Here is a 13,203-nt window from a genome sequence, read left to right on the forward strand (position 1 = left end):
GTTTGAGATAGTGAAAGGTATAGGCCCCTTTTATCCCGATAAATCAATATTAAGGTCACACGGACAAAGTTGCGGGTAAAAACTGATGAAAAAGAAATGATGGCGACGTTTATGTGTTAGATGTCCTAGTTTGCGAATATATACAGAAGTTTGAGTTCAAGGTCATAGAAAAGTCAAAAGTATCGAAATAAGAGACTAGTTTTCTAATAATACAGAACATGCGAGGTGATTAATGATAAGTTCAAAGTAGTGGCCAACAGAAGTTATAACGCAACAACTGAAATAAAGAGAAATAAAAGAAAAAGTGTTAGGAAACAACAATTCTCAACTAATTCCCCTGGCAGAATTACACTCACATAACTGTTTATAGGTAGATACTATATGTGAATGACGTCCACCATAAAGTACACCAATTCTTACTAATATTGTAAATGTGAAAATGAGTTTGTCTGTTTGTAACTTCTTCACTAAAAAGTAAGAAACAAATAAATAACAACAGCTTCACAAGGCTCCTGGTCACGAGGACGAAGCTTTTTATTATTAACACAAAAAACACAAAGTTACAAACACAAGATACAATGGGCCCCACACTAGGCGAACCTGTATCGTGGGCATCCGACAAAGATTAACAAATCACAATGTGTATTATAATTATAATAAGTATACCATATTATTTAATTGCATTCATATTTAAAAAATCAATACTCAAAATACGTGATCGTTATTATTGCATTTTGAAAAAGTATAATATTTTTTTTATAAACAATATTGATATAATATTTTAGAGATTTATATAGGTTATCTATTTATATATAGGTATAATAAGTACAATATATAGCTTGTTCTACTAAAGATTATAAAACACGGGCAATGAGATGTTACGTTTACTCAAGAAACACTGCATTGCATTAAGGGAATGTTTTCGATGTGAGTGAAAATCAGGGCAAATAGTCACTAGTTCTCAGGTGTTTGACGTCGTCCCGTCGGGCGCTGTTCCTTGCATCGTGGTCGAAATTCTAACATTCCGCTGAGCTGTAAACAATCTCAAATGTTTTCGAAGTGATCTGGGTTTCTCGCATGCAACAATGCTATCGAATTGAAGATGTGTTGACACGAGAATACGACTTGGTACAATTCTCCGAATTAATGGAAGAATTGTGGTACTTTCATAGTAATTTAATCTAAAAGGTTTTTTTATTATGATGATATTTTCTATGTTTATTTAAATTTTATATATTTATGTCGTTGTAAATATAATATGAATTATATATGTAAATGTCTTTCTTTATATTTATGTATATATTATTTATTGTGTATAGGTATACATTAGCTGTTATTTATCTTTACCTATCCCAATAATGAAGTACCACGTTTGTGATTCACTGATCATCCCAAAGGTTGACTAGTATAGGCTGCTACTAATATTAAATATATTTACTTTTGTAATATATTATCTTTTGGTCAATATAGTTATTCATAAAAATAAATAAATGTGCAACGGTTTCTTTATAGCCTGTAATTGTAAGGTTATTAAATATATTTTTGCCAGTTTTTACAAGTGATTCGTTGATCAGGATATATTGATTGGTCAGTAGCCTTTTTATTTTTATTAATTAATAGCTTCTCAGGTCTATATCTTACTTGTGTGCCAATTTCATGACAATTAGTGGAGCAGTTGGATCCATAAATTCTCAGAGTGGAGACTATAAAATTGGTTGGAGGAAAATGACGAGACAACTTAGCTATGAACAAATGAATGAAAACTATTTATTATAAAAAAATGAAAAAAATCAAAGAATGATACAGATTTTAAAGATTAACAATATATGCACAAAGGAAATGGATACTTAATTATATAAATTTCATTACATAAAAGTAAGATAAAGAGGCAACAATGGGCGGCCTTCCAGTCAACCTTACGATGGAGAGGAATTATTAAAATTGTGACTGGTCAAGGCGTAACAGAAAATTAATAAAACTAAAAAAGGGAACAGTGCTAACTATGTACTGAGCTAACGGTACCAATATAACAAGATATGAAAAATATGGCACAAGTTTTTAACAATTAACGTTTTTAGTGTGACCTGATGTACATACTTTGTATAATCTTTTTGTAATAAGTGATAATCCTAAAAACTTTTCATGCAGGCAAAGTCGAGGAGCATAGCTAGTAAATAATTAAAAGGAACATTAACCACAATAATCTGATAGTCACTTTGATCATTGCGATTGGTAATCTTTATACCTATTCTGAAGGGATTTTCCGGGAACTCGTTGTTAACAATATTCCTAAGAATGTTCCAATAATGATATCGACGAAGAATCTCGAGTCTGTGTATTATTTATTATATTGATATCATTTTTATGAATACCATTACAGTCATTTTCCTCATGTATTCTAAGTTGTTTATGGCTTCTATATTACTCTATTATTTTCGGTTAGTTACGTTTTTGTCATGCGTACATAGAGGTATGTACATAGGAAGCTATAAAATTCTTATTCAATCCATTTCGCAATTATTCCTACAGTATATATATATATTGTCGTGTGATCCCAGCAGAGAATGGGCCATCCCTTCCGTTTCCGTGGGTGTCGTAAGAGATGATGAAGTGAATTTAACGACCGAGGGATAGGCAGTAGCGTCCCTCTTAAAACATGACCACAGCCCAACTGCAGTTGTAATCTACCTTTTAAGCGTGGAAACTACTGACAAAGCGAATACGAGGAGGCCTATGTTCAGCAGTGGACAGTTAACGGCTGAGAAGATGATGATATAGAAATGTAAATAACAACAGCAGACAAACAATATCATAGAAGAAATGAATTAGAAACTAAAAAATAACTAGCATGCTATAGAAAAGAGCCATTTTTCTATCGTCATTGGATTTAAAGAATCTCATTGAAATATGAATAAGACGAGACTAAAGCACGAATTATTTTCATCTTTGTCCTAACTCTTGTTAAATTGTTTGAAAATTTTAAATTATTTATGTAGTAGGTATTTTGCGTTGGTTATGAATACGTATTCAACTCTACGAAATTATATATGCGTACCAACAGAGCTCTGGTATTTAAAAGTACGTAATCCACTGTCATTAAACATCGCTTTGACGTTTGTCTGAATAAGACTCTGAAGCTGTGTTCATAATGCGGGTATTTTAATTGAGGTCGAGTTATGTTTGCCATTCCATTGTACTATTGTAAGGAATGGCGAGCTATCGGAGTCTCCCTAGGGATGTCTTATAGGCTCAATTTGAATATTAGGCGCCTAACTTATTACCTTTTAATTTTAATTATTATAAATTAACTCGTCTCAACGATAAGACTGAAAATTATGTGTCTACATTATTACCTTTCAATTTTCATTATTATAAATTAACGCGTGATAAGAGATTTATGTTTAATATTTAAATACTAATTAAATATCAAATACAGAATGTCAATTTCTTAAAATCGTAAGTACCTATTTGGCAATAATAATTAATAATTTTTAATTCAATCGGCAATGTATTTTTTATCTAATTGTTGCAGATGTTATATATGCTTTGATTTTTCTTTTCATCTATTACTTCATCACCTACTACCCCACAATTTAAATAGTAACTTACATTTAAATCAAATTTTATAGTATGGTTATACTTTTAAGGCAACAAAATAAAATACACAAAATATACATGCGATAATTAAAAAGTAACAAAGCATTTTGTGGACGTGATATGTTAAACAGTGGATAATAAATGCTCAAACGAACATTAAAAGTTTTTTTTAATTAGAATATAGTTTAGAACCCTGATAAATAGTTTATAATGTGTAAAATATTTTGTGTTTAATGGAAATTTCCTATTTATACTATTATGTGTATATTTGCTTACGATTTATATATTTAACATTATTATTATATAGTTTTTATACGTAATAAAACTTTTCTAATTTTCTGCTTTATTTTAAATTTTATGTGACAACCCTAAACGAAACAAAGGGGTAACTCGTGCTTATCACTGTGTTGTCACGCTGACTGTGTGGTTAGTACTCGCCGGCAAAGTCCACAGCTTTAAACTGCATTCAAGGAACGTTTTGGCTGAATTCCGACTTTACAGTGCTAGTTTTTAAGTATACTGTAAAAATAAAAGGCCTTGAAGTATTTTAACTTAAAATATTTAAATAAAATATTAACAATAATTAAATCACAATGATTTCAGTTTACGTAATTGACTTGTATATATATTTTGTTTATGTAAAACATTAAAATTATTATTCAATTTTTAATATTTAATTAGTAATAATAAATTCAATTAGTTCAATATTTGTTCTAATTATTGACCAAGCAGTATAAAATATTATATTATTTATAACATTAGGTCTCCGCAATCAATCATAATGAATTATAATAAGGTAATTTGTATTTATATATATTAATATATTATCCAAATATCTTATCTAATATGTATATAATGTTAGAATTATGTGAAATATATTTCTAACATGTATAATTTTATTAATGTAATTAATGTACAATTGTTTTCACTTATATATCTTTTTGTATTAGAATTATATTTCAGTGTCCCAATGTAAAATTCTGAGTTGTCTCGATTTTTTGATGTACAATGTATTACATTACATTAATTTTTCTATGTTTCATTATCTCCTAAATCAAAAATATATATTCTTTTGCATATTATATATTTTGCACAGCATAGCAAATTTAATATCGTTTGATTAAGCTATGCGGATGTACATTTTAAGAATTAAAAATTATGTTGAAAAAAAAAATTACCTTTAATCTTTTTTAATCAAAAGGGTTGCGTGTACTTTGACAACAAATACACGCAATTTCAATAAAAAATCCTTTTCAATTAAAAAGGATTAGAAAAATTTATTCAATATTTTTTATGACATCAAAATGGCAAACAGGCTGATGGTATGACTCATACTGTGCTGACCATGATTTATTCGATTATTTAGCTAGAACAAATATTTAGCTGATATTAAAGATATCGCGTATCTAACACAAAAAATAGAGTCGAAATAAAATGTTCCTTTTTGAATTTATCTGAAAACTAAAAATCTATGTAACTCGAACGATAGTTTTACATAGAACGTTGCAACCTCAATTGTCGGAACAAAGGATAAGTGGTCTCATTCTATTATCGCACGGTCGCAGTGTGGTAACGACTAGTGAAGTGTGCAGAAAAACTTCCTCGTTCTGCAGTTTGCACTTTATAATATAATCAAAATAAAATATGTTAGGCGCCTACTTTGTTTGCTGTTTACGTGTTTTTAGTGTTGCTACTAGGCATACGTAATATGGATACCGATTCGATATCTATACACATATGGGGTTGTAATGGTCTTCCCTCCTAGTGAAGAAATTTTTAGAAAGAAATAAAAGGTTATCAACCCTTTTAAACCCTAAACACGTAAACATAATGAGATCATTATAGTGAACACTCGATTGTTTGGTCAAATTAATAAATGTGTGATCGTCTAGTAATGTAGGACCCGTTGTGTGTGTAATAACCAAAAGATTCTTTAATTGGTATATGATAGGAGTTAAATAATGAAGATGATTGATAAATTCTTAAGGATTAAGAATACTTAATGAATTATGTATAATGTACTTTGCGAATATTGAGTTAGGAAGAGAGCTACTAAGAGTGTTTGTTGTATAGGCCGTAGCCAGGTATGGTTAGATCAACCCGTAGGAAGAGAGTTACTAAGATTGTTTGTTGAATAGGCCGTAGCCAGGTTTGAGTAGGTCAACCCGTAGGAAGAGAGCTACTAAGAGTGTTTGTTGTATAGGCCGTAGCCAGGTATGGTTAGATCAACCCGTAGGAAGAGAGTTACTAAGATTGTTTGTTGAATAGGCCGTAGCCAGGTATGAGTAGGTCAACCCGTAGGAAGAGAGCTACTAAAAGTGTTTGTTGTATAGGCCGTAGCTAGGTATGAGTAGATCAACCCGTAGAAAGAGAGCTACTAAGAGTGTTTGTTGAATAGGCCAAAGCCAAATTTTAATAAGGATGTATTTGTATTGTATTTGTAATTAATGTAGTATTTAAATAAAATGTTACGCTAAAGATGGCTTAGTGAAAAGTATACCGTAATAATGTTTAAATTCAGCCTATTCGGATAATGACATTTTAAATAAACTAATCTACCTAGTAGTAAAGTAATAAATGAATACTACATAACTATAATAACTATTTAGAAACGGTTAATTTAGTATGTAAGACGCAGTGGTTAGATAAATGATTCGTTAAAGTCGGCTTCGCGATCGATACATATAATAAAATTGAAACTGGTCGCCGTCCGTCCATGGAGTAATGTAATAAACGAATAACGCTCAACTATAATGACTAATTAGAATCAGTTAAGTTAGTATGTATGACACAGTGTTTAGATAAATTTATGTGCTAAAGTTTGCTTAGAATTCAACTTATTTAGATAATGAGCAAACGGTGTTTAAGTAAAGAATGTCAAGTCTACCTAATAATAAACGCATAACTATAATAACTAAATGAAATCGGCTTATGTAAACTCAGTATTTAGATAAATGATTCGTTAAAGTTGGCTTCGCGATCGATACATATAATAAAATTGCAACCAGTCGCCGTCCGTACATAGAAGACGTAAATATAAGAAAACCCATTATATTTATGAAAGTAATAAACCCAAAACCAGTGCTTCTAGAACTTTTGTCTGTACGTCTGTGCACGATAATCCCAGAAACGGCTTAATTGACCCAAATGCGACTTTCACCAGTGCATTGCGGTTAACCTCACCAGACACTCAGTGTTTGTTCTATTTCAATCAGTTCACAAATAAAAAAGTTATTTCAATCTAAATAAATAATAGTGTATATATATATATAATACAATATAAGACCGGATTTATGAGCACTCCCTTTGGGAATGATATACGAAACTACATAATTAGAAGCGGGCAATGCCGCGGGGTAAGACTAATGTTTAAATAAAAGTCGTTATAATCAGTTTATTAAAGAATGTAAAATATAGTAAATACAAAAAATCTCCACAACAGATTTAATCGAAATCTCTTAATATAAAATGTAGTATTTAGATAAATAGTTCGTTAAATTCGGGTTAAATTTCGGTTTATTTCGATAATGAAGTATTAATTGTATTTCAGTAAAGAATAATCGAATCTACCTAATTAATATTACATTACTATAATAACTAGATAAAAGAGTCGTTGAAATGGGCTTAACCAAGAACAAAATAAATTATTAAAATCAGCTTAACAGATAACAAAACGGCATTTAAATAAAGCATATAAATATAAAAATCGATCTAACAGATGAAATAAAACCATAATAATTATTTAAACAAGGCTATCAATATTAAAATTTTAGTTAAATGAATTAATGCAATAGGCTTATCGAAAGAGTATTGTATTATTGTTTGAATAAAATGTCATCTAAAATATCATTAAAATCGACTAAACATTTTAAACAAAATAACCAAACATTGAAACTAATTTACTTAATTATCTAAATTATTATAAATGCTAGTTCAATATAATACATTCCAGACCTATCCTAACGTTACGTTAAAATAAACCTAACCAAAATGGACTTTGAAACAGACGTATAATAAAATATAACGCGAATTTAAAATAGACGATAATAGTATTGAGCAAATGAGTAATTCAAGATGGCATGTTTTATAAAATATTCACAGGTAGATTAATGTTACGATTATTTAAGTAGTCGGGTACTATATCAGCATAAATAATTTCGAGGGTTATAGTGTATTAAAGAATGTTACGGATCGCTAATAGGTCCCTATACTACACTTTGACGTTGAACCAGGCTCAGAGCAACGCATATGTATGACAATAAGCCACTATATAAAGCAACAATCGTCCTACAGATGGATTAAAGGAGTCTTGATCTCAGAGTATTACGAATCGTTTCTAATATCAAAGCAACACGATAAACCGACTTACGAAATAAGATAAATAATACACACATGCACATAAAATTTAAAATGGCATAGAAATAGAATAGAGTAAACTTAAATGATAAAATAGACAACTTATAAGTACACACATGCACATAATAACCTCTCCACAAGATGACATTAAATGTATTTTTACACCTGTGACGAACCGTTACAGGGTTCCTCCGGACATTGATGGTGTAAAAAAGGTCATCACTCATTTTGATATCGCCTATATCTAATTTCGAATATGTTAAAAGTCCGTTACAGAATATTCTTTTTTGAATAACAAATTTTTTATATATTTTATATATTTTTTATAATTGCATTTGTATTTGTGAGTGTGAATAATTGTATTATTCATACTTAGTTGTTGTTATTTTAATATTATATTAACCCTACGGTATATATAAAGATTTATGCGCGTATTTAATATCTATTAATGCTTTCTCACCTGGTGAGTGAGGTCTAGGCATTGAAATAGATTCAGCGGTTAACGTTAACTACTGAAACGACGCACTAAACTCGCCAGATACTAAGCAGTTAAAGAATTAAAGTGTTAAAATATTTTTAGCAGTATCATATCAGTCGGTAATTATCATTTTATATAATTATTTTTTTTTAATATTATTATCTTTTAAATACCTATCTGAACCATCAAAATCTTTTTTAGTTATATGCTAATATAAAACAAAATAAAATACCTTGATTGAATGTTCTTTTTGAATTTACCTAATGATATGATCATTGTTCAGTTTTTTACAATTCTTTACTACTGAAAATTTTAATAGGTCTCTGTGACTAGGGCTTGTTTATTGACCTGGATAAAAAATATCCCATATAGTTAAGACGGTATTTAGTAACAAACAACCTCACTTCCACTTTTATATTATAATAATGATAATATAATAATATCTTACAAAATAAGCAGTGTCGCGTGGATTATTCTATTCGTGATTTATTTCTATTCATATATATGATTCATATGAATCCCTCATTTGTTATCATAAACTATTTATTTATATATTATTTTACACCTCTGTTCCATTCGTGTTTGCACCGTGGAACAGTTGTGTTTTTTTTTGTGTGAATTTACAGGTTGCAGAGCAATAACACCTGAGTCTTAAGGAATGACAGCGCATTTGTCATGTGCGAAACAGTATACTCTGTTATGTCCATGATACTGCTCATGTCTATATGCGACGGTTACCATTTTCCATCAGGCGGGCCGTCAGCTTGCTTGCCATTCTAAGTTGCATAAAAAAATATTATTCAATTTTAACAATTTTAGTAGATAATCTTGCAAAGTTTTGTGTTAATTTCTTTCTGAATAATTATCTCTTTTTTGTAAGATTGTTTAAAGAAAATAAGTAATGTACTTTTTAATATTTCTATTTTTCAACTTAAGTAAGTACTATTTCTAGTTCATAAAATCTCGAATAAATTATTCAAAAGACCCGGACGCCTCTTAGAGATATTTAAAGACTAACTTCCAACTTTGTTACTACTTTAATCGATTCTTTAAAAATAAATTCATTTAGTCACTAAATAAGCACTGTTTTGTTCTATACTTTATTAAAATAGAGTATATATTATTACGTATCAGTTTACTCGTTTCCATTAGCAATAAAAAGGCTCTTACACAGTCTGCAATATAAACAAGCTGGGTAAGACTCTGGGGTTAGTTTAATACTCGATGGACTATTTTGCAACAGCTTGTGTACTTTATTCATTAGATCATTAATAATTTATTTAGCTCGTTAGTAAATATTTTGAGAGGGGACTCTCATATGCAATTGAGACTTTTAAATCATAATAAGTACTAAATTGTTTACTTAATCGTTAGTTTAGTTTCAATTAAAATAATAGCGAAATTGCATTATCTTAGTATCACTTTAATTAATAATCTTTTAATAAATTACTTAGTGTACTTGATAATTCAAGTACAGTATTCATTCATAATGGCAAATAAGCTGACGGCCCACCTGATGGAAAGTGGTAACCGTCGCCTATAGACATGAGCAGTATCATGTACATTACATTGACATATTTAACTAAAACATGAATAAGTATTTATAAAAAAACCTTCTTATTATTTTAAATTGATATCTATCCATAGATAGATATTATAAATTATAGAATGATTTTTTTCTTCAATTTACATTTAATGAAGCAGTATTTTTAATATTTTAATAATAAAACGAGTTACATTGACATCTGCCTTCTGACATTTCTCTGACGTCGCATATTCTAATTTAAGTTTCGTGAAGGAAGTCTTTTATCCAAATTCTTCTTTGTTCCTCAATTTTGTGCTCGTTTACAATTAAGAAATGAAATTAGATCGCATCTGAGCCTTTGTTCGCTTTCAACGAGGCCACTTTGTGCGAAGTAATGCGCCAATATTAATCGGAGCTATATTTCAGAAATGTATAAAGTTTCACTTAATAAATTTTTAGTACATTGCATTGATTTTAAAGAAATAAAGCTAAAATTTTAATTAATTTCGTAAATATTGATATTAAATTAAAATATTTTAAGACCAATATTAAAGATATTTTTCTCTCTGTGAAAAAAATATCTCAAAATAGGTAGTTGTCAAAGATATCATTTATAAACTTAATATAATAATTAATTGGGTAAGTTAGTTCGGTTGGGATGGTATGGAATAGGATAATACTAATAAGATGGCAATGCGCTTTAATACCCTAAATTTCCTAAGGTCGCGGATTCGATTCCCGCTTAGTACAAATGTTTATATCCGTGAGTCTATTGATGTGGGTGTTTCCTATATATAATATGTATATATTTAAAAATATTTACATATTTCTATCAGTTGTCTGGTAACCAAAATAACAGTTCTGCTTACCTTGTGACTAGGTGGCACTACAGTGTGTTTAAAGTTATTTATTATTTAATTATTATTAGTTATAGTGATTGTTGTTCCACTTCTGCTTACTGGTCGTTTTCTAAGATTTTTTTACGTTACGAAGATTATATTAATACCTATTATTACCGCGTTGACCAAGCTTTTTTTCTTATACCACGAAGATGGCAAACAAGCATGTAGCCTGTCTGATGGTAAACGGTTACTGTAACCTGGTATAGGGTGTGATTTTCAGTATCCCTTCTTTTAAATAGAGCTTTGTTACATTAGTTGTCAAGAGACAAATCATGAGATGATTTCCAATGCATGATAACAAGTGGTACCTAGATACGTACTATTACTCCATCACTTCACGCCGCACAACCAGTCTAATAGTTACAGGAGTAGAATGTTAATCTTTTATAGGAAAAGATCTGCCCCCAGATGTATTGTTATGGACTTACTGTCGTTTTGAAAAGTAACCCATGAGAATTATAGGTATTTAATAATAAATAAATAAGTATATAAATAGGCTTTTATCTCAAACTTGTTCAGTCATCACTCGTTGAGATTTCAAGTGCTCTCAAGGATTTTAATATTAGAAATGTTGGTAATGAATAATTTATCCTCCGACACTTGAGCCCGCATCTCATGACACTTCTGGTTAAACATTATTGCTTCATTTAAATAAATCAATACCGATATGAAACTGGAAATCATTAGGCGCATTAAAATTTTCAATTCGAACCAATAAATAGAAGCTAAGATATGAAATACTTAACTGTAGAGCGACTGCTGAGTTTCTTGCATGTGTTTCTGCTGGATTTACCATTGGAATCATAAAAAAGGTGACAATTTAAAAAAATATTGTAAATAAATAATTTCTACTCCATAGGTTACTTACTGTTTTTGCACTAATGCATAAATTTTTATTCATTTATAAGTTTGATTTTGAAGTAACTACTTTTCAATGGTTATATGATAAAAAAAATTCAAATGTCTTTATACTTGCTTCAGTTATAATTTACTCAAAACTTTTTTGAAACAAACTTTTTCTCATGACTTCCCTAACGCATATCTCTATTTTTGGTTCTCGTTTTTGTAGAAATTTCGAGAAATTCCTTCTTATCCACTTACGTTATATAAGAAATCTCTATTCAGAACATTATATTTCTAGAACTAGTGGAGTCTATTGTACATTTATTTGTCAGTTTTTTTCTTATTCAGACACAAGTGAACCGCCTCGGTGTTGTGCGGTAATAAAATACAAGTTGTTGTTCCACTTATTAAAAAGCTACATTAACAGCATGTTGCACGCTGATAATGTAGCTTTAGTAGGGGGAAAGGGATTGTTAGTAATGGAGACTAAAAATCCCATTGCTAGCAATATACCCAACTAGGTCGACCTCCTCGCGGTTCCCCCTGGAAACCATCATGTTTAATTCTTGTTGAATTAATCATGGTGGGCCAACTGATCTGCATTCATTCTCACTAATCATCTTTCACTGGTGCCTCGTCGGTGTATACCGATAGCACGGGCGGGGCTACCATTTCATTTTCACCCATTAAAAAAAAATTTAGCTTTAGTTAGGTGAAAGAATTTTTTAATTTAGTTTTTTTTTGGTAAATATATTGGTTAAGTATTTTTTGAGCTTATACATTATAAACAAAAATCAAATCCTCACTTTTTGTAACATTAGGATGTAGTAAAAAAATATTAACACTATTATATATTTTTTTGTGTATATATTCATCATCGTCATCATTTCAGTCGTTAACCGCCCACAGCTAGATAAGGAACAATCCTGAGCCACCTACATTTACTGATTTTCTGCAATGCAATATGTATATGTCGTATAGAGAGATAAAGGATATGGCCTGGGATAGAGCTGGCTGGAGGAAGATGCATGAATTAGTTGCACCGACAAGAGGAAACTCTTAAATGAAAAGAAATATGTATGAATTATTAGAGTAATATTCATTATTATTAGGGTACAATAAAAGACTCAAGAATTTTATTAATAATGAATAGATGTCTTATTTCGAGTACAAAAATAATTATATTATTAGTTTTAGTGATCGGGACAAGTTGATTGACCTAGAAAGAAAAAGTAGCTTTTGTGGATTACCACAAACACACTACACTTTGCACTTCGTACAAAAGTTGTTTGCTTGGGTACCTCTATCCCATTCGTGTTTCTGCCGTGAAGCAGTTCTATTTGTATGGCTTTATTTCGGTTTGAAGGTTGGGATATGACAGTGAAATAACAAGGTACAGAGGCATAATACCTTAGCCTTCAGGAATGGTAACTCAAGAAGGGTATAATGAGCGACACAATATAGTCTGTTATGCCCATGATACTATTCATATCTATAGACGA

The sequence above is a fragment of the Galleria mellonella genome, unplaced genomic scaffold, assembly GCF_026898425.1.
Source record: "Galleria mellonella isolate WM207_F2 unplaced genomic scaffold, CSIRO_AGI_GalMel_v1 utg159, whole genome shotgun sequence".
NCBI lineage: Eukaryota > Metazoa > Arthropoda > Insecta > Lepidoptera > Pyralidae > Galleria > Galleria mellonella.